This window comes from Cetorhinus maximus, chromosome 8, assembly GCF_964194155.1.
Source record: "Cetorhinus maximus chromosome 8, sCetMax3.hap1.1, whole genome shotgun sequence".
Classification (NCBI taxonomy): domain Eukaryota; kingdom Metazoa; phylum Chordata; class Chondrichthyes; order Lamniformes; family Cetorhinidae; genus Cetorhinus; species Cetorhinus maximus.
In genome coordinates, this window is record NC_135886.1 from 108,085,625 (window position 1) to 108,106,042 (window position 20,418).

Genomic DNA, 20,418 nt, shown 5'->3' on the forward strand with positions numbered 1-20,418 from the left:
TATCTACAGGTCTCCTCCAAGGCAGTTGGGCTGGAGAGAGTGAAATGTGTATGCTCGGGTGGCATTTGAATATGGCGCCCAGATCTTCAAGCCAGTTAGGTAACGGCGGGTCAGATGAATCAGTTCCTAACCTGCCATGTGATTTGAAGATACTCCCAGCACAGAATCAGACACAATTTCCCACCATTCCGATCCAAGGGAAACATGCTGCGGAACCTGCCCATCACGGCACTTAGTTTCAAAAGTGGAAAATTCCGTCCATTATCTAGTCACTATCAACTGCTGTTTGTAGGAGCTTTCTATGCACACATTGACTTCTGCATTTCCTACATTACAACAGTGACTACACTTCAAAAGTACTTCACTGGCTGTAAACCACTTTGGGATGTCCTGAGGCCATAAAAAGTACGACATAAATGCAAGACATTCTTTCTGTCAAAGGTCAGACAAATCAAGGCAGCGAGATCCAGGGGAACCAAACTGAAATGAGACAGATCCATGGGAGCCAGACCCAGTTGTATCATATCCAGGGACTTAGATCCAAGAGGGTTATACCATGGGAGTTTGATTCAGTGCCTGTGCCTGTAAAGTTTTCAGCAGAATGGCAGAGGCAAGGGAATGGAACCATGTCTTATACTAGCCTGCATCTTTAACCAAAAGCGGATCATGGTAAGAAAAGATCCAACTTTGATTTTAATTCCGTGGCAATGAGTGGCGCGATTTCCTTGTTCATGCTTTATGAGGTCATTGGCAGAGCTCCTGGGCAATTCTCCCTTGTTTACCCACCTGACCTCTTTTCCAACACAAAATAAATTTAATTTTAAAATGTGAGGAGGAAAAAATGTTGATTGTTATTTTTCACTGGGTCATGTGATTTTCACAGACTCAGCAGTATCTCAAACATAAAATAATCGTCAGCCTCCAAGACTGAGTGAAATTATGCATCTACAATGCATATTAACATTATTCCCGGCCAATCAATCTTTTGGCGTGACTGCAATCTAATCATTAGCATTGGGCAACTTTTTTCTTCCTTGGTGGTTTTAAATTATGACCAAAGTAGGTTTACAAAAAAATCATTGTTTCTTGAAACATAGTTTCAGCTGCTGGGATACCACAGCACAAAAGATAACTTGTCAAATGTATTTTCCCACCAATTGAGACATTATCAATAGTGTTGTAGGTGTAACGTGCAGAACTGATCTGACGGGTCATTAGTGTAAAGCGACCCCTCTACTTGAGCAAGTTAAACTAGATTTTTATCCTCGACAGATCTTCTTTAGGATATAATGGAAACATCAAAAAAACTAAAATTATATACCTTGCCTTTTGAACTTTGAACCTTGAAGAACAATTTAAAATTCAAGAGAGTAACATATAACAAGTGTCCTCTTTTTCAGTTTTCTCTCGTGAAGCTGGTAGCTCTTTCAGAGATTTAGTTACACAGTTGGAGCTACCGTTACTAAGCCCAGCAGGGCAAGGGAACTGGACTAACATGAGTGGAGTCCCAGTCAGTGTCATAGAATTCCAACTGGACTAGGGTGAATCACTGATCCTATGGCATGAAAGAAGTGCATTAACATCAGTCAAACTGGTTGACATTTCAAATACAAACATAATTCAATCCTGCACCAGTGGTATCCTACAGATCCCAGTACCGCATAAAGAGAACAGCTTTCTCCATGAAGAGATAGCAAGGGGAACGTTACTTTATGGGTGACATCAATCAACCAAACAAACAGGTATGGAGCTACAATTGGCTGCCTGCTAACTGAAAAGTGAATGGCATCTTGGTGGTCAACAAATCTGGGCTATCTGATAGTCAAAAAGTCTTGTCCTGTTTCTCTTGCTCCACACTTCCTGGTGTGATCATCCTACCCAGACATTTGCTTTTTCTCTTACCTCTACTCCTTACTTCTTTTGTAATCCCGCTTGGCTTTCCTTTTGTCTGCAGTATTTCTTCATTTTGAAAGAATGAGCTGGCAAGTTATATGATGGTAAGAGATGCTTTGGGAAGATTTGGAAGGGATTTTGCCTTCTCCTGTTCTGCATGCCCTGATGCTGCAGCAATAGGAGAAGCCCTTTTGGGGTTGCCAAATCCAAAACTGGACAAGAAGTGAGATTTATAAAATATTTTAAGCCACAAGTAATGGACTGATTCAAATACATTTCAAGGCCAGAATTAACTTCAAACTATACTTCTTATCAAAGTTGTGTGGTGCAAATAGAATACAAAAGATACATGCATGGCTACTGACCTCTACTGCTCTGTTTTGTTTTCCATTTAAAGCATTTGATAAAACTAAGAATCTGTAACAAGTATGTCAGTCGACATGACACTTTCATATTTCGATAATTGTGAAAATATCAACATATACAAAAAAAATCAGTGCAAAGGAGATAAAACAAGGCACATTTTTTTTTGCGACATGATCTTCTACAAATCTAATACATAACTTATATCTTCTAATTTTTGGAAAATAATTTAGACAACTCTGTTTCCTGTCTGCAAACCAATTCTCAATCCATGCCAATATATTATCCCCAAACTCATGTGCTTTAATTTTCCACGCTGATACAACTTTCAAGAGAACAAGCCTGTAAAAGTGTGTGCCTTACAGACCTTGTCTTTACAATAGATGCATTATGTTCTATTTTTATCCTTTAAATATTGTATTTGTCCTAAAATTTTTGTTATGCACAAAGACACTCAACTACAGGGGAACAAACCTTAAGCTTTAAATGTAAATCTAGAAACATTATAAACTGCAGACAAATGTAGCATGATCAAACCTCCATTAAAAGGTCCAAACAAAGTTTGCAACCTTAATGCTAAGAACATCTTTACTGGTACCTTGGAAGAGATCAACTAATTCAGCACAATTAGGACCTTCCTGGACTGTATGCTTCATTTCCACATCTGAGCCTCCAGGGAAGTTTTCTTTATTGCCATTCCATTCCAACAGTTTCAGAGATGTAATGTTATTTAAACAGCCTTAGCTGAATTCCTGTTAAGTGATTATGGCTAATAAGTGAGCCAGTTTATTTTGCTCAAGTGATTTTCTTCACAGGATAGGGCTATAATCCAGGATAATATTTTCTAATAATATTTTCCAGTGTTTTTAAGTTATTGATGCTTTTAGCTGTGTTGCAGTCCAGACATTGACAAATAGTAAGTGTGGAGGAAATTTGCAGGACCTGCCAGCCCTTGTTCTCAAGACTGCGATGAAATGCAAATTCAAACAGATGAATCAATTTTCCTTTCAACTTTACAACTGAAGTGCTGGGAAGTCATCAAGTATAGATAGCAGGGGGCTGGCATCTAATTAACTGTAGCACACCAAATTCTTAACTCTTTTTCTGAGAATTTTCTCCTGGTAGTGCTAAACAGCCACTCCAACTTTAGTGAACTGTCAAAAATTCTATTCACCTGGAATAATATGGTGGCTGATCAGGAGGACCCCTAAGGAAATTCCCAGCACATATCCACAATCGGAAATTCCTGCATTTGAATCATGTAAGTAATCTTCAGGATCCCAAGGTATCGCCATTTCCCCCATCCATGAATTCAGTTGGAATGTATTTTATTCTTAACAACAAGGTTCAATTACTGTGGGATCAATTAATATTCAGGAAATTATTTTCTCACAAGATATCTATCAGAAGCCTCATTAACAGATTACTAAACTCTTGCTGCTTTCTTTCATAAACTAAGCCAACTTTTCCACACTAAATCGCTCCCTTTATTCATCCCAGAGCCATAGCCAAGGAAACTATGCGATTCCAATTTGTCAAAATTATTTTTTTTTTTATTCGTGGTTCTTGTGGTGACACTGAAATGAACTCTCTCTGGAACATACAAGCTGAGAAATATGTTGCAGAGAACAAAAGTTGTAGGGATTTCCTGTACCACAGAGGTCTTCAAATTCAGTCTGCCAAAGATTAAAATACCAGGAATACAAACTAAAAATGAGGGAGTTAAGAGTAAGAATAAATCAGGTGGAATTTTTTTTCAACTAAAGCATAATACAAAGGTTGAATATGGTAACAACTGAACAATATTAATGAGTTTAACAGAGAATTCGGTATAATTTTAGAGAGCTGGGTTGAGCAATATGTTCGATCCATAAAAAAGGGATAATTTTTTTAAGGTTGTCATCATTTCTTGTTCCTAAAAATTTGTGTGATAGATGAGAGCCTAAAACTTCTACAGTCATTTTGTATTCTTGCAAGTGTCCTGATGAGTACCAGACAAAAAGCTTAGACATGTCTCTTTTTTTCAGCAAAACACTCAAGAAGCTGTACACCATCCAGGACAAAGCAGCCCACTTGATTGGCACCCCATTCACAAACATTCACTCCCTCCATCACCAATGCACAGTAGCAGCAGTGTCTACCATCTACAAGATGCACTGCAGAAACTCACCAAACTTCCTTAGACAGCACCTTCCAAACCCATAACCACTACCATCTAGAAGGACAAGGGCAGCAGACACATGGGAAGACCACCACCTGCAAGTTTCCCTCCAAGCCGCTCACCATCCGGAAATATATCCCTGTCCCTTCACTGTCACTGAGTCAAAATCCTGGAACTTCCTCCCGAACAGCATTATGTATGTATACCCACAGCACAAGGACTGCAATGGCTCACGAAGGCAGCTCACCACCACCTTCTCAAGGGCAATTAGGGATGGGCAATAAATGCTGGCCTAGCCAGTGACACCCATATCCCAAGAATGAATAAAACAAATTAAATTACCTCCACTACCCCTTCTCCACCCCTCAAGGCTCTGTATTTACAGCTTCATGTGGTCTGGAGGCTTTGTAATTCTTCCATAGCTTGGCTTTACAACAGTTGGCAGAGTGGTAGACTCTGTTTTGTACTGGGTAAACCTTGATGAATAGGAGGTTGTTTTGAATGTGGTCATTTTGGTGTTTGGTTGGTTTTTTGATCTTAATTCTCTTTTTTTGTTCTTACGAACACATGAATTAAGAGCAGGAGGAGGCCACTTGGCCCCTCGAGCCTGCTCCTCCATTCAATAAGATCATGGCTGATCTGAATGTAACCTCAACTCCACATTCATAGAAACATAAAAAATAGGAGCAGGAGTAGGCCATTTGGCCCTTCGAGCCTGCTCCGCCATTCATTATGATCATGGCTGATCATCCAACTCAATAGCCTGCTCCCGCTTTCTCTTCATATCCTTTGATCCCTTTCACCCCAAGAGCTATATCTAACGCCTTCTTGAAAACATACAATGTTTTGGCCTCAACTACTTTCTGTGGTAGCGAATTCCACAAGCTCACCACTCTCTGGGTGAAGAAATTTCTGCTCATCTCAGTCCTAAATGGTCTATCCCATATCCTCAGACTATGACCCCTGGTTCTGAACACCCCCACCATCGGGAACATCCTTCCTGCATCTACCCTGTCTAGTCCTGGTAGAATTTTATAGGTTTCTATGAGATCCCCCCTCATTCTTCTGAACTGCAGTGAATATAATCCTAACCGACTCAATCTCTCCTCATATGTCAGTCCCGCCATCCCAGGAATCAGTCTGGTAAACCTTCACTGCACTCCCTCTATAGCAAGAACATCCTTCCTCAGATAAGGAGACCAAAACTGCGCACAATATTCCAGGTGTGGTCTCATCAAGGCCCTGTATAATTGCAGCAAGGCATCCCTGCTCCTGTACTTGAATCCTCTGACTATGAAGGCCAACATACCATTTGCCTTCTTTACCGCCTTCTGCACCTGCATGCTTACCTTCAGCAACTGGTGTACGAGGACACCCAGGTCTCGTTATACATTTCCCTCTTTCAATTTATAGCCATTCAGATAACAATCTGCCTTCCTGTTTTGGCTATCAAAGTGGGTAACCTCACATTTATCCACATTATACTGCATCTGCCATGGATTTGCCCACTCAGTCAGCTTGTCCAAATCACACTGAAGCATCTCTGCAACCTCCTCACAGCTCACTCTCCCACCCAGCTTTGTGTCATCTGCAAATTTGGAGGTATTACATTTAGTTCCCGCATCTAAATCATTAATATATATTGTGAATAGCTGGGGTTCCAGCACTGATCCCTGCGGTATCCCACTAGACACTGCCTGTCATTTGGAAAAAGACCTTTTATTCCGACTCTTTGTTTCCTGTCTGCCAACTAGTTTTCTATCCATTTCAATACACTACCCCCAATCCCATGCGCTTTAATTTTACATGCTAATCTTTTATGTGGGACTTTGTCGAAAGCCTTCTGAAAGTCCAAATAAACCACATCCACTGGTTCCCCCTCATCAACTCTACCCGATACATCCTCGAAAAATTCCAGTAGATTTGTCAGGCATGATTTCCCTTTTGTAAATCCATGCTGACTCTGTCTGATTCTGCCACTGTTTTCCAAGTGCTCAGCTATTAAATCTTTTATAATGGACTCTAAAATTTTCCCCACTACCGACGTCAGGCTGACTGGTCTATAATTCCCTGTTTTCTCTCTACCTCCCTTTTTAAATAGTGGGGTTACATTAGCTACCCTCCAATCTGTCGGAACTGTTCCAGAGTCTATAGAACCTTGGAAGATGACCACCAATGCATCCACTATTTCTAGGGCCACTTCCTTAAGTACTCTGGTATGTAGATTATCAGGCCCTGGGGATTTATCGGCCTTCAGTCCCATCAATTTCTCCAACACCATTTCCCTACTAATACTGATTTCTTTCAGTTCCTCCCTCTCACTAAACCCTGTGTTCCCCAACATTTCTGGTATGTTATTTGTGTCCTCCTTTGTGAAGACTTAATTCCTGCCTATCCCCGATAAGCTTTTATCCCCTTGTTAATCAAGAATCTATCTAGATCTGCCTTAAAAATATTCAAAGACTGCTTTTACCGCATTGTAAGGAAGAGAGTCCCAAAGACTCACAGCCCTAACTGACAGAAAAAAATTCTCTTCATCTCTGTCTTAAATGAACAACCCCTTATTTTTAAACAGTGGCCCCCCCCTGTTCTAGATTCTCCCACAAGAGGAAACATCCTCTCCACATCCACCCTGTCAAGACGCCTCAGGATCTTAAAGGTTTCAATTAAGTCACCTCTTACTCTTCTAAATTCTATTGGATACAAGCCTGGCCTATCTAGCCTTTCCTCATAAAACACCCCACCCATTCCTGGTATTAGTCTAGTAAACCTTCTCTGAAATGCTACTAATGCATTTATAGCTTTCTTTAAATAGCGAAACCAGTACTGTACACAATATTCCAGATGTGGTCTCACCAATGCCCTGTACAACTGAAGCATAACCTCCCTACTTTTGTAAACAATTCCCCTCACAATAAATGATAACATTCTATTAGCTTTCCTAATTACCTGCTGTACCTGTGATTCATGCACTAGGACACCCAGATCTCTCTGAATCTCAGAGTGCTGCAATGTCTCACCATTTAGATAATAAGCTTTTTTTTTATTCTTCCTGCCAAAATGAATGATTTCACATTTGCCCACATTATACTCCATTTGTCAGATCCTTGCCCGCTCAACTTATCTATGTTACTTTGTAGCCTCCTTACGTCCTCTTCACAATTTACTCTCCTACCTATCTTTGTGTCATCAGCAAATTTAGCAACCATTCCTTTGGTCCTTTCATCAAGCAATTTATATAAATTGTAAAACATTGAGGCCCCAGCACTGATCCCTGTGGCACATCACTCGTCACACCCTGCCAACCAGAAAAAGACCCATTTATGTCAATTATCTGCTTCCTGTTAGCTATCCAATCTTCTATCCATGCCAATATGTTACCCCCTACACCATGATCTTTTATTTTCTGCAATAACCTTTGATGTGGCATTTTATCAAATTCCTTTTGGAAATCTAAGTACAGTACATCCACCAGTTCCCCTTTATCCACAGCACATGTGGCTCCTTTAAAGAACTTGAATAAATCAGTTAAAATTGATTTCCCTTTTACAAAACCATGTTGACTCCGCCTGATTGACTTGAATTTTTCTAAGTCCCCTGCTGTAACATCTTTAATAATAGCTTCTAACGTTTTCCCTATGACAGTTGTTAGGACAACTGGCCTATAGTTTCCTACTTTCTGTCTCCCTCCCTTTTTGAATAAAGAAGTTATACTTGCTATTTTCCAACCTAATGGAACCTTCCGGAATCTAGGGAATTTTGGAAAATTAAAACCAGTGCATCAACTATCTCACTAGCCACTTCTTTCAAGACCTTAGGGTGAAGTCCATCCAGACCTGGAGATTTGTCAGCCCGCAGCCCCAACAATTTGCTTAATATCACTTCCCTGGTGATTGTAATTTTCCTGAGTTCTTTCCTCCCTTCCATTTCTTGATTTACAGCTATTTCCGGAATGTTACTTGTGTCCTCTACAGTGAAGGCCGAAGCAAAATACTTGTTTAATTCATCCACCATCTCCCTGCCTTCCATTGTCAATTGTCAACTCGCACTCTCTATAGGACCAATGCTTGCTTTGTTAACATTTTTCTTATTTAAATATCTATAGAAACTCTTACTATCCGTCTTTATATTACTAGCTAGCTTTCTCTCATATTCTAATTTCTCCCTCCTTATTAATCTTTTTGTCATTCTTTGCTGTTCTTTATATTCTTTCCAAACTTCTGACCTGTCACCCATCTTTGCGTAGTTATATGCTTTTTCTTTAAGTTTGATACTGTTTTTAACTTTTTTAGTTAACCACGGATGGTGGCTCCTCCGCTTGGAATTTTTCTTCCTGTGTATATTCTGTGTATTCTGAAATATCCCTTTAAATGTCTGTTACGGAACTTCTATTGACATATCCCTTAACCTCATTTGCCATTTCACTTTAGCTAGCTCTGCTTTCATGCCCTCATAATTGCCCTTATTTAAGTTTAAAATACCAGTTTTGGACACACTCATTTCTCCCTCAAAATGAATGTAAAATTCAATGATATTATGATCGCTGCTATCTAGAATGCCTTCACTAGGATGTTATCAATTAATCCTATCTCATTGTTCAATACCAGGTCTAGTATAGCCTGCTCTCTGGTTGGCTCCAAAATGTTCTGTTCTAAGAAACTATCTTGAAAACATTGCATGAACCCTTCATTTATGCTACCTTTGCCCATCTGATTTTTCCAGCCTATATGTAGGTTAAAATCCCCTGTAATTATTGCTGTACCTTTCTGGCAAACTCCCATTATCTCTTCTTTTATAATCTGTCCTACTGTGTAGTTACAATTAGGATGCCTGTACATCACTCCCAGAAGTGACTTCTTGCCTTAATCGTTCCTCATCTCAACCCAAACCGCTTCTACATCCTGGTGTCCTGAACTTAGGTCATCCCTCTCTAATGTGCTAATACCATCATTATTTAACAGAGCCACCCCTCCACCTTTTCCTAACTTTTTGTCCTTCCTAAATGTCATGTACCCTTCAACATTCAGGTCTCAATTTATGTCATTCTATAGCCTTGTCTCTGTAATGGCTATCAGATCATACTTATTTATTGCTATTTGCGTTATCAGTTCATCTGTTTGTTTCAAATGCTACATGCGTTTAGATACAGAGCCTTTAGTTTTGTCCTTTTATTATTTTTGTAGCATCTAGCCTTATCTGCTGATTTACTCTTCGAATTGTACTCTCTGTCCCTTCCTGTCACAGTCTGTTCATCATTTCCCATATTAATACCTGTCTCTCTTGCCTAGTCTCTACTATTTGGTTTACCACATCTTCCCAAATTTGATCCCTTGCCCCCACTATTCAGTTTAAAACCCTCTCTACTTCCCTAGTTAGGCGGCTCACAAGGACACCAGCCCCGGCATGGTCCTAATGGTACAGATCCTATTTTCACAAATACTGGTGCCAGTGCCCCACAAACCGGAACCCGCTTCTCCCACACCAGTCTTTGAGCCATGCGTTCATTTCTCTAATCTTATTTGTCCTATGCCAATTTAAATGTGGCTCAGGTAATAATCTAGAAATATTACCTTTGAGGTCCTGCTTCTTAATTTAATGCCTAGTTCATCATACTGACTATTCAGAGCCTCCTTCCTCATCTTGCCTATGTTGTTGGTACGTACATGGACCACTCTTTTTTTTCCTAGTCATTCAGTGCCTTTATTCCTTCATTAAAAGTAATTTATCTTTTCCTGATGTAATTGTTCCTTCTTATCCGGTTATAGATGTTTTATGCATCACTGGCTCATCAACTGTACCAATGGTGGATTTTATTCTTTCACAGGATTAAATTTGGCATCTTCATTTACATACTACTTTTAGCATACTAAGGGGCTAAATTGGATAGCCCCCCCCCCTAACCTGGGCATGTCGAGAGGCCCTGTGATAGCAGCCAACAGCTTCCCACACACAGAACAGCTTCATGCAGTCTTCACCAACTTTAAGCAACTCTACCAAAACCCAAGACTTCCACAAACTCAAGAAGAGCTATAAAATAATAAACAACTAACCTGGATAATGATACCTTTACTGAGGATGGGGCTCCTTCATGTTGCTGAATGTAATTCAGCTGTGAATGTTTAAGAGGGCATTAACTGGAGTAGCAAGGTCAAAAATGCCAATGCTGCTGCCAAAGATGCATTAGACACTCACTGGTGTCACGTTCTGCCTACTCTGAATATTTCCAGCACATGCTTGTAATGGCCTCACCTAGGTGGCTTTATGCATGAGCTGTGGTGGAAGTAGGCTGAAGTGGGACAGGTGCTGTTTTGCTTCTAAACTGACACCCATAGTGCTGAAACTACTGGCGCTATGGTGCTGAATGGTATGGCCTAAATATCCCAAAACATTGCATGAAAGAAAATGTTGTAGGAAAAGAAATAGGGATTATGATGATAGATTTTGAAGAGGCTTTTGAAGATGAAGAGAGAGTAAAGCAGGAAGGTACTAGAAATGGCTGAAGTCTGCCACTGCAGAGGATAAAATAAAAGTTCAAGAGATGTGATTGAGTGAAAAGCTAATTTAATAAATTTTAGAACAAATGCTCTAATCAGGAACAGTGAAGAACTGCTTCCTTATACTGACCTGAATATTTATTTCCATGCAGTATAGAACAAAGGAAGGTCAGTGCTGATAGCAGTAGACTAAATACAAATTGGACTGGATTTTATACTCTCCTCACCCCCACCCCCGCCAAACATGTTTTCAGCTGGTAGGGGGCGGGAGGGGGGAGGTGGGTAGAGATGGGAGGACTAAACTATGATGGAAGGGTAGCCCACCGCCTTCCTGCCCACTCCCAACCTGGTCCCCATAAAACTGTAGAAATAGCAAGGGGCAAAGGATAGATCCTTGGAAGAATTCCAGAGGCAACAGTGCAGGAGTAGAAAGAGAAGCCACTGCAGGTGATTCTCTGGCAATGACTGCAGAGATGGGAATGGAACCAAGCAAGGGCAGTCTTACCCAGCTGGACAATAGAAGAGTACCATTGGAGAAGGATGGTTGGCCAACTGTGTTAAAGGCTGCAGACAGGTCATAAAGGAAGGATAGTTTACTTTGGTCAAAGTCATACAGGATGTCATTTGAAACTTTGATAAGGGCTGTTTCAGTGCTAAAACGGGGGCAGAAACCAGAGTGAAGGGTGTCAACATGGAGTTGCGGGGAAGATGGACATGGATCTGGCAGGTGACAACACATTTAGGGACTTTGCAAACGAAAGAGAAGTTGGAGATGTGATAGTAGTTCACAAGGACAAAGAAATCAAGGGCTTTTTTTGATAGAGAACATGCTGACAGCATCTGCACCAAATGGCTAGCCAATGCCCACACTTTCAGATATCACTTATTCACAGTGTAGTCTCTCCCATGAAACTTTTGTTCTCTATGTAATTACTCATAGTTACCCATTAAACACTATAGAATTATACACTGGATCCTTTTCTACTCTGTTGTTATTCCCAGTTAATCAATTTCCTCAATGTAATCAATCCTGGGTATCTATTTTTCTCTGTGTAATTATTCCATTGTACCACCCGCCCACTCCCCACACTCATTATTCTCTATATAATGTTGGCAGACATTAAGCCCAGGTAGTGCACAAACCAGGGAGCGCAACTTGATTATAATTCTAGCAAACAGGGGTGGGGCATAAATCGGAGCAGAACAGGGATCGGTTAGCTTCAGTCACATTGAATATGAAGTAAATTGAACTCCAGAGAGTGTAGGAATTCTGCCTAGTCTCATTATGTAACACTGGCAATTTGGGAACTTCCACATGACCACTGTCCAAATTGGTCCTGATAGGCCCAATGGCAACTACATCCGCTGAACTGCTTTTTGGGGCTTGAAGGTCCAAAGGTGAACAGCATGCTTCCTGTTTCCAAGTGATCTCTCTTTTTCTTCAGCCACTCTTGTGCTACAATGGCATACGTACCTGTTATGGTTATCAAAATGACCACTGTTCCTGGAATTTGCCAGTGCTCACTGGCAGCGTGAAACTGGTGGTCCTCCCCTGCCTTTGCTGCTAGCAGCACAGGATTTCCTCCTCCTGTTATGCTATAAGAATCATCCTTCTCATATTCTTTGTATTAGCACATCTAGGTATCTATTTTTCTCACCCCTTCAGCACTGTGTACCCATTAGAATTAATGGCTCACAACTGCATTCTACCTAATTCTTTCAACTGTTATTCATTTCAGTTCCTGAACAAATTTTTTAAAAATTAGATGCAGACAATGTTATTCACTGACAGTTTTCTTTTTGCTCTGCTCATTTAGTCATTGTGTTGTGCTTCTTTCCCTAACATTTTGTATAATTAGCAGTCTCCTTTGGGAAACTACTAATTTTTTAACTCACCTGGTGTCAGCATTCTGCTAATGTAATGCAAGAGGTGTCCTTTAGGCAGATGGTATCAACATTTTACTCTTTTCCCCCACCATTGGCCCCCTCACTGGCCCATGTAGTGCTGTATCTGATATCCAAGACAAAACACTTCATAAACCTAGCTTTGTTTGGTCTGTAACTTGTATATCAGGGTCATGGCAAACAGTTCAGAATTGATCAATGGGGAAAATATGTATTATTTGGACAAATGTTAAGAAAATTTTCTCTACCTCTTATTTCTCAGAGCAGTCTCATTTTCCAGAATCATTTGTGCTACATATTTAAAAGAGATGCAGTATGAGTGGGTTTTAAAATATGTAGGATTACATAGCATATAAGACACAGAAAGAGGCCATTAGGCCCAACCAGTCCATGCCGGTGTTTATGCTCCACTCGAGCCTCCTCTCATCTAAATCCACCATCATAAACATATATTCCCTTCTCCCTCATATGCTTGTCTAATTTTCCCTTCAATACGCCTATGCTATTCTCTTCAGCCACTCCATGTTCCATATTCTCACCACTCTTTGGTTGAAAACATTTCTTCTGAATTCCCCAGTGGATTTCTTGATTACTATCTTATATTGACGACCTCTAGTAATGCTCTTCTTCACAAGAGGCAACATTAGGTGGAATTTAACGCCTCCTCCAGAAGTGGGCTAGGAGGTGGGATGGTCGTATATTTGGGTGGGTAGGCTTGGGGTGAAGAGCCTGTCACCTTCCCAACTCCCCTCAATTAAGTACAGGATGGGGAGGGTTGAGGACAGCCTTTCCACCCAGAGGCCAATTGTGGCACTGAAGGACCTCAGCCCGCTGCTGCTGGTATTCAAACAGTGGCGGGCAGGGACCATGCCAAGTGGGCAAACTGCCTGGCAGGCATATCTGTGATGTGATTGGGGGGTTCCCTTCTGTTCAGGCACCCTGTGCCCAATGGAGGGAACCGCTGGCAGCAAGGGCACCACCCCTCCCTGCATTTTCCACTTAACCCCCCCATCCCCCTTGGTGGGGCTTGCCCAGCAAGCCCATCCCACTTACTTTGTTCTGGGGCTCCAGTAACAATCCTCCTGCTGGGGCCTATTGCAGTACTAGCAGTGGCCACTGCTCCCGATGGCACTGCTGGTACCAAAAAGTTGTCGGCCTCTACCTGACAGCTTTCAGGTGCAGGATCTCTACCCTGAAGAGCAGGGAACCCCAACGGCAGGCCTGATTGGCTTTTAATCACATTAGGGCTCCTGGAAATGGCTGTGATGAGGTTGCCACCAGCTGTCCAGCCACGACCATTTAATCCATTGCATCCTCTCTGTATCCACTCTACCAAAGTCTTTCAATAATTTTAAAGACCTCTATTAGGTCACCTCCTCAGATTTTTTTTCAGGAGATAAGAGATCCAGCTTATCAATCCTTTCCTGATATGTATACCCACTTATTTCTGGTGTCATTCTTGTAAATCTATTTTGAACTCTCTCCAGTGCTTCTATATCCTTTTCATAATATGGCGATTAGAACTGCATGCAGTACTCTATGTGTGGTCCAATCAATGTTCGATACAGGTTTAACACAACTTCTCTCCTTTTCAATTCTGTCCCTCTAGAAATAACACTTAGTGCTTGGTTTGTTTTTTCATGCTTTGCTAACCTATGGTGCAACTTTTAGTGATTGATGTCTTTGTACTCCAAAATCCCTTTATTCCTCTACCCCACCTAGACTTGCACTTTCCAAGTAATAAGTGACCTCTCTATTCTTCCTACAAAATAAAGGAGAAAAAAGAATAAAGTCAGTTTAATTCATATCTGCTTATAGCTTCTCTCAGTTACCCTGAGGCCAGATGCTCAAAGGGCCATGATGTAAAAACTGAATAAAATAATTGTTCATAATTTGAACAATAATGGTTTGTGCCTCAGTTTCATTTTTCAATTTTCTTATATTCTTTCTTGGGTCATGGTACATCACAGACTACTTGGAATTGGCAGGTGCAAACGCAAAGAATTCATTTGAGCAGCACAGCACTGTGACCAATGATAAAGATGAGTCTGTCCTTTTGACAGGGCACTTAAATTGAGCAAGAAGGTCAGAGCACATTGTTGGCATTTGCAGGTAGAATTGCCCATCATTTACTTAGAAATATTAAAGTGGGCACAATGGGCAGAAACATCTAATTCTCATCAATGCTCTTGTTCACTTGCAGATGGGTAACCAGGTGTTCTGTCAGATAAGCTGAGTGAGATTTTTATTTTTATTCATTCATGGAATGATCTGGCAATCATTTCCCATCCCTAACTGCTCTTGAGAAGGTGCCTTCTTGAACTGTTGCAGTTCGTATAATGTAGGTACACCTACTGCACTGTTAGGTAGCAAGTTCCAGAATTTTGACTCAGCGACGATGAAGGAACGGTGATATATTTCCAAGTTAGGATGATGCATGATTTGGGGAGGAACTTTAAGTTGATGTTGTTTCCATATGCCTGTTGCCCTTGTCCTTCTAGGTGGCAGAGGTGCAGGTTTGGAAGGGTTACATGGAAGAAGGCTTGGCAAGTTACTGGAGTGCATCATGTAAATGGTACACACTACAGCCGCAGTGCACTGGTGGTGGAAGGAGTGAATACCTGAGGTGTTGGTTGGGGTGTCAATCAAGCAGACTGCTTTGTTTTGGGTAGTGTTGTGCTTTTTGATTGTTATTAGAGCTGCACTCATCCAGGTAATGGGAGAGTATTTATTCCACTCCTGGCTTGTGTCTTGCAGATGGTGGAAAGGCTTTGGGGAGCTAGGAGGTCAGTACTGCAGGATACCCAGCCTCTGACCGGCTCTTGTAGCCACAGTATTTATGTGCTTGTTCAGTTATGTTTCTGGTCACTGGTGACTCCCAGGTTGTTGATGATGGGAAATTCAGCAATGGCACTTGTGTGGTACTAATGTTACTTGCCACTTATCAGCCCAAGACTGAATGCTCAGATCTTGCTACATGTGGGCACACACTGTTTCATTACCTGAAGGCTTGTGAATGGAACTGAACAATATGCAATCGGCAAACATCCCCACTTCTGATCTTATGATGAAGAAAAAGTCATTAATGAAGCAGCTGAAGATAGCTGGGCCTAAGTTAATGCCCTTGAGGAACCCCTGCAGCAATATCCTAAGGCTGAGAGGATTGGCCTATTTTAACTGCAACCAGCTTTGTGATAGGTATGACTCCAGACAGTGGAGAGTATCCCCCCCTGATTCTCATTGACTTCAATCTTACTAGGGGCCCTTGATGCCACCTTGGTCAAATTATGCCTTGATGCGAAGCACTTCACCTTTAGAATTCAGCTTTTTTGTCCATGATTGATGTAAGGCTGTAGTGAGGTCTGGAGTCAAGTGGTCCTAGTGAAACCCAAAATGAGCATTGTTGAGTCGGTTATTGGTGAGTCAGTGCCACTTAATGGCACTATCAATGCCCCCTTACGCCACTTTACTGATGATTGAGTAGAGTGATGGGGTGGTAATTGGCCGGATTGGTTTGTCCTGCTTTTTGGGGAAAGGCTATCCTGGGCAATTCTCCACTTTCATGGGTAGATGTCAATGTTATAGCTGTACCAGAACAACGTGGCTAGAGACAAGAATGTGGCTGGAGTATGAATCTTCAGCAACACAGCTGGGACGTTGTCAGGGCCCATAGCCTTTTCTGTATCCAATGTACTCAGTCATTTCTTGATATCATGTGAAGTAAATCTAATTGGCTGAAGTCTGGCAACCATGATGGTGGAGACTTCAGGAACAGACTGAGATGAATCATCCACTCAGCACTTCTGGCTGAAGATGGTTACAAATGCCTTGTCTCTTGCACTCAAATGCCAGGCTCCGCTATCATTGAGAGTGGGAATGTTCATGGACCCTCCTTCTCCTCCCACTAGTTGTTTAACTGTCCTCCCCAATTAACGACTGACAGGACTACAGAATTTTGATCTGATCCGATAAAAGTGGGATCTTTTAGCTCTGACGATAGCATGCTGCCTCCACTGTTTGGCATGTATATAGGCCCACAGAAAGGCAAAGAACATATCATGTTGCTTCCTTAGCTCCGAGAGCAATTGTGTTATTTATTTGATTGGCAAATGTTTCACAGATGCTTTGTTCATTTGGTTATTGTGGAAGATGTTAGACAAAATCGCACCTGATGATGCATCTCCTCACAGCTGGAAGCTGGAAACTAACCAGCCTGGAAACTGTGGGAATCCTTGCTCTGTTGGCAGCAGGTTAAATAGGCGTGGAGTCAAAAATTCAACCTCTAATCCTGACAGACAGTGCACAGGTCTCTTAGGGAACATTTCTGCACAGAAGTGGGTCAGTATTCAGTACATAAGGCCAAGTGTTGTGTCAAAAAGATATTCAGCAACGCACAAGAGGCCTTGTTTAACCTTCTTCACTTTGTGTACAGTCGAGCAAAACTCAAATTAAATGAGTCTACTAACATGCAATAGATACAAAAGCCAAAATTCTGCAGTGGTTCTGCTAATCTCCCGCTTCAACTCTGACAGGAGACCAGTGAAATTGCTGGAAAATGACAGTTATAGGTGTGCTATGTATACTCTGATTCTGGGAAAATACTATTTTGCCTTGAAGGGTCAGAACCTCCATTCCACACTTACAAAGTAAATGCCGGCAGGTGTATGGATCAAGGAGGAGGATGTTATATATTAAGCGTTCCCATTGCACTAGTTCAGCCAGGATGGGTGGCATCTCTGGAAGTCCATAAGCTAAGAGAGCTGAAGCAGCAAGGCTCCTTTTGCGATTAGGTAATTTCATAACTCACTTGTTTTAGAGGTATAATTTTTAGTTCTAGGAATTAAAGTGCTAAATGTAAGATAAATGGAAATATCTGATTGAGAAACTGATGAACAAGCCTGAAATAAGTACAATTCAAACAGATCTGGGATAATTACAGTTCAAAGGGTAAATTGTGTTTAGTTAATAAGGTAAAGCTGAAGTCTGGATTGCTCACTTTGTGCAGTACAGGTACAGTTCCTGACTCTGCAACCAGTTTTACTTTTGAAGCCCCAGGTATGGCTGCTGTTGAGCTTTAAATCAGATGTGGCAGGGAGGCCATTGTAAAGTTGGTGAAAGAGGTATGTGCTGCAGGTAAAATTGCTTTCCTTGGCTCAGGGACTTGTTTGGGAGAAAAATGCAGGGTGCAGTACTTGCCCATCAGAGCCTGACTCTGCAATCTTCTGATTAATTTTGGAGGCCCAAGTGTGGTCCTTGTTTAATTTTGTAGCAGGTGAGGCAGAGAGGCTGTTTTCAAGTCAGTAAGTGAGGTGTTTTCTGCAGCTTACAGTGCTGTTCATGGCTCAAGGCTGCCTGTTGGCAAAAGTTACAAGGCTTTTCAGGAGGAAAGGGGAAGCCAGCAGATCCTGACATCTGCAATCTTCTGATTAATTTTGGAGCCCTGAGTGTGGCCCTTGTTCAACTTCGAAGATTGGATGCAGAGAGGCCATCTTAAAATCATTTGAGATCATTTCAAGTTGTGATTTAGTGGTTCAATATCTTGGAATCACTCCTAAACATGAGTCAAAAATTTCCAGCAAGTGATTGTAGTGAGTCTGCTGCTCGTAAGAAAACAAGAACTACCATTTTGGAAATTAAATTCGAGATTTTTAAATACCTCGAGGCCAGGGAACGAGCAGTCAACATTGGTAGACTACCCCTTACAATGGTGAGAACAATCTGTAGTAACATTGAGAAAATCAAACCAAGTGTGTAAAGTGTTACATCTTTTAAGTGCTGCCAAGATAAGTAGAAAGCAGCATCATGAAAAATATGGAAAGACTCTTTGCAGTCTGGATTGTAGGTCAAAACCAGTGCAAGGTGCCTTTTAGTTTGATGGTCATCCAAGCAATAGCTAAAAGCTCATATGATGATTTACAGAATGAGCATTATCAGTTCACAGTCAGAAAGTTTCAATGCTAGTTGTGGTTGGTTTGAACTTGTCAAGAAAGATTCCTATTTGCATAGCATTAAAGTAACCAGCAAAGCGGCTAGTGCCTATCCTGAAGAGGCTGATGAATTCCCTGCCTTTTGAAGAGAATTGGTGAAGAAGGCAGCTAGTCACTGAAACAAGTCTTTCACGTTAATGACTCGGGACTTTATTGGAAGCATATACCACAGAAAACATATATCTTCAAAACAGAGAAGATAATGCCAGGATTTAAAACTGCCAAAGATCGCTTGACTGTTCTTCTTTGTGAGAATGCTGCAGGAGATTTCAAGTTTAAGCCCTTTATGATGTACAAGTCCAAGGCACCAAGGTCTTTGAAAGGTTATTCCATGGAACATCTGTGTGTCATCTGGCATTCAAATAAGAAAGCCTGGATGATTGGGACACACTTTCACACTCGAGGAATTTAAAAATCTCGAATTTAATTTCCAAATTGATAGTTTTTCTTGTTTTCAAGAATGGTTCTCTCTGAATACCATCCCTGCTTGGTGGGAATATTGTGCCAGATAAAATGTCACCTTCAAGACATTGCTTCTCTTGGATAATGCCCCAGGTTAACCTGTCAAAATTGATGACTTATCCAAAAATGGAAAGGACTACTTCATTGCTACAGCCTATGTATTAGGGAGCAATAGCAACATTCAAGGCCTACTACCTACACATCTTCTCCCAGCTCATCAAGGGAACAGATGGTGCGAATGCGGCAACAGTCAGGGAATTTTGGCATGCCTACAACATCCTAAAAGATGTCAACATTATTATTGATTCAAGGGATGAAGTTATGTCATTGTGTTCAAACAGTGTGTGATGGAAAGCATGGCTTGAGTGTTATGGTCCCAGCTGCTGTTACTGCTGGGCAAGTTGGATCCCAGGGTGGAACATGGCTTGATAGATCCTAACTTTTAACTTTTGTTTAGAAATGTGGAGAATGGTTACTGAACACATTCACAGGAATCTGCTGATGAACTTATAACAAGAAAATCATTTATTAAACAAGAAAAAAGAACTGTATTACGCTAGTCCTTCACCCACAACCACACCTTTACAGAAATATACAGGTTCATAAGAATAATACAACTTACAAAAAATCTATTTTATACTCTAATGTTCACAGTAAGTATACAGTCCATGTAAACCAATAGGTGACCTATGGTCAGACACACCACATTCTGAGGTCAAGTGACAGATGCCAACCAAAGCAGATGCTATGGGGCATTCATCAACTCCCCCAGACACTCATCACAATGTGAGTCAATTGGTCTCACAGAAACTCTGTCTTTCACATGGGAGTTTCCAATCTCCATTCTCAAAGAACTCACCTTGGAGTCTTCCCCCAAGCAATGCTTTCTCTCGGATGTCTTCAAGAAGGATCCACCTCTAGGCTTCAATCTCTCCCTCCAATCTTCCTCTCCCCTGGATCGCCACGTGCATTCAAGCTTCACTTTCCAAGCACTCTCTCAGAGGCTCAGTCATGCAAACACTGCTTCACAGGCCCATAGAAAAGATTCACCAACCTTTGGCTGTTTCCTTGGATCTTCTAGTGTAAGCCCACTTTGCCTTGATCCTGCTCCCCACAGCATTCTCTCTTTAATGTGGAGCCTTTTCCCCTGCTC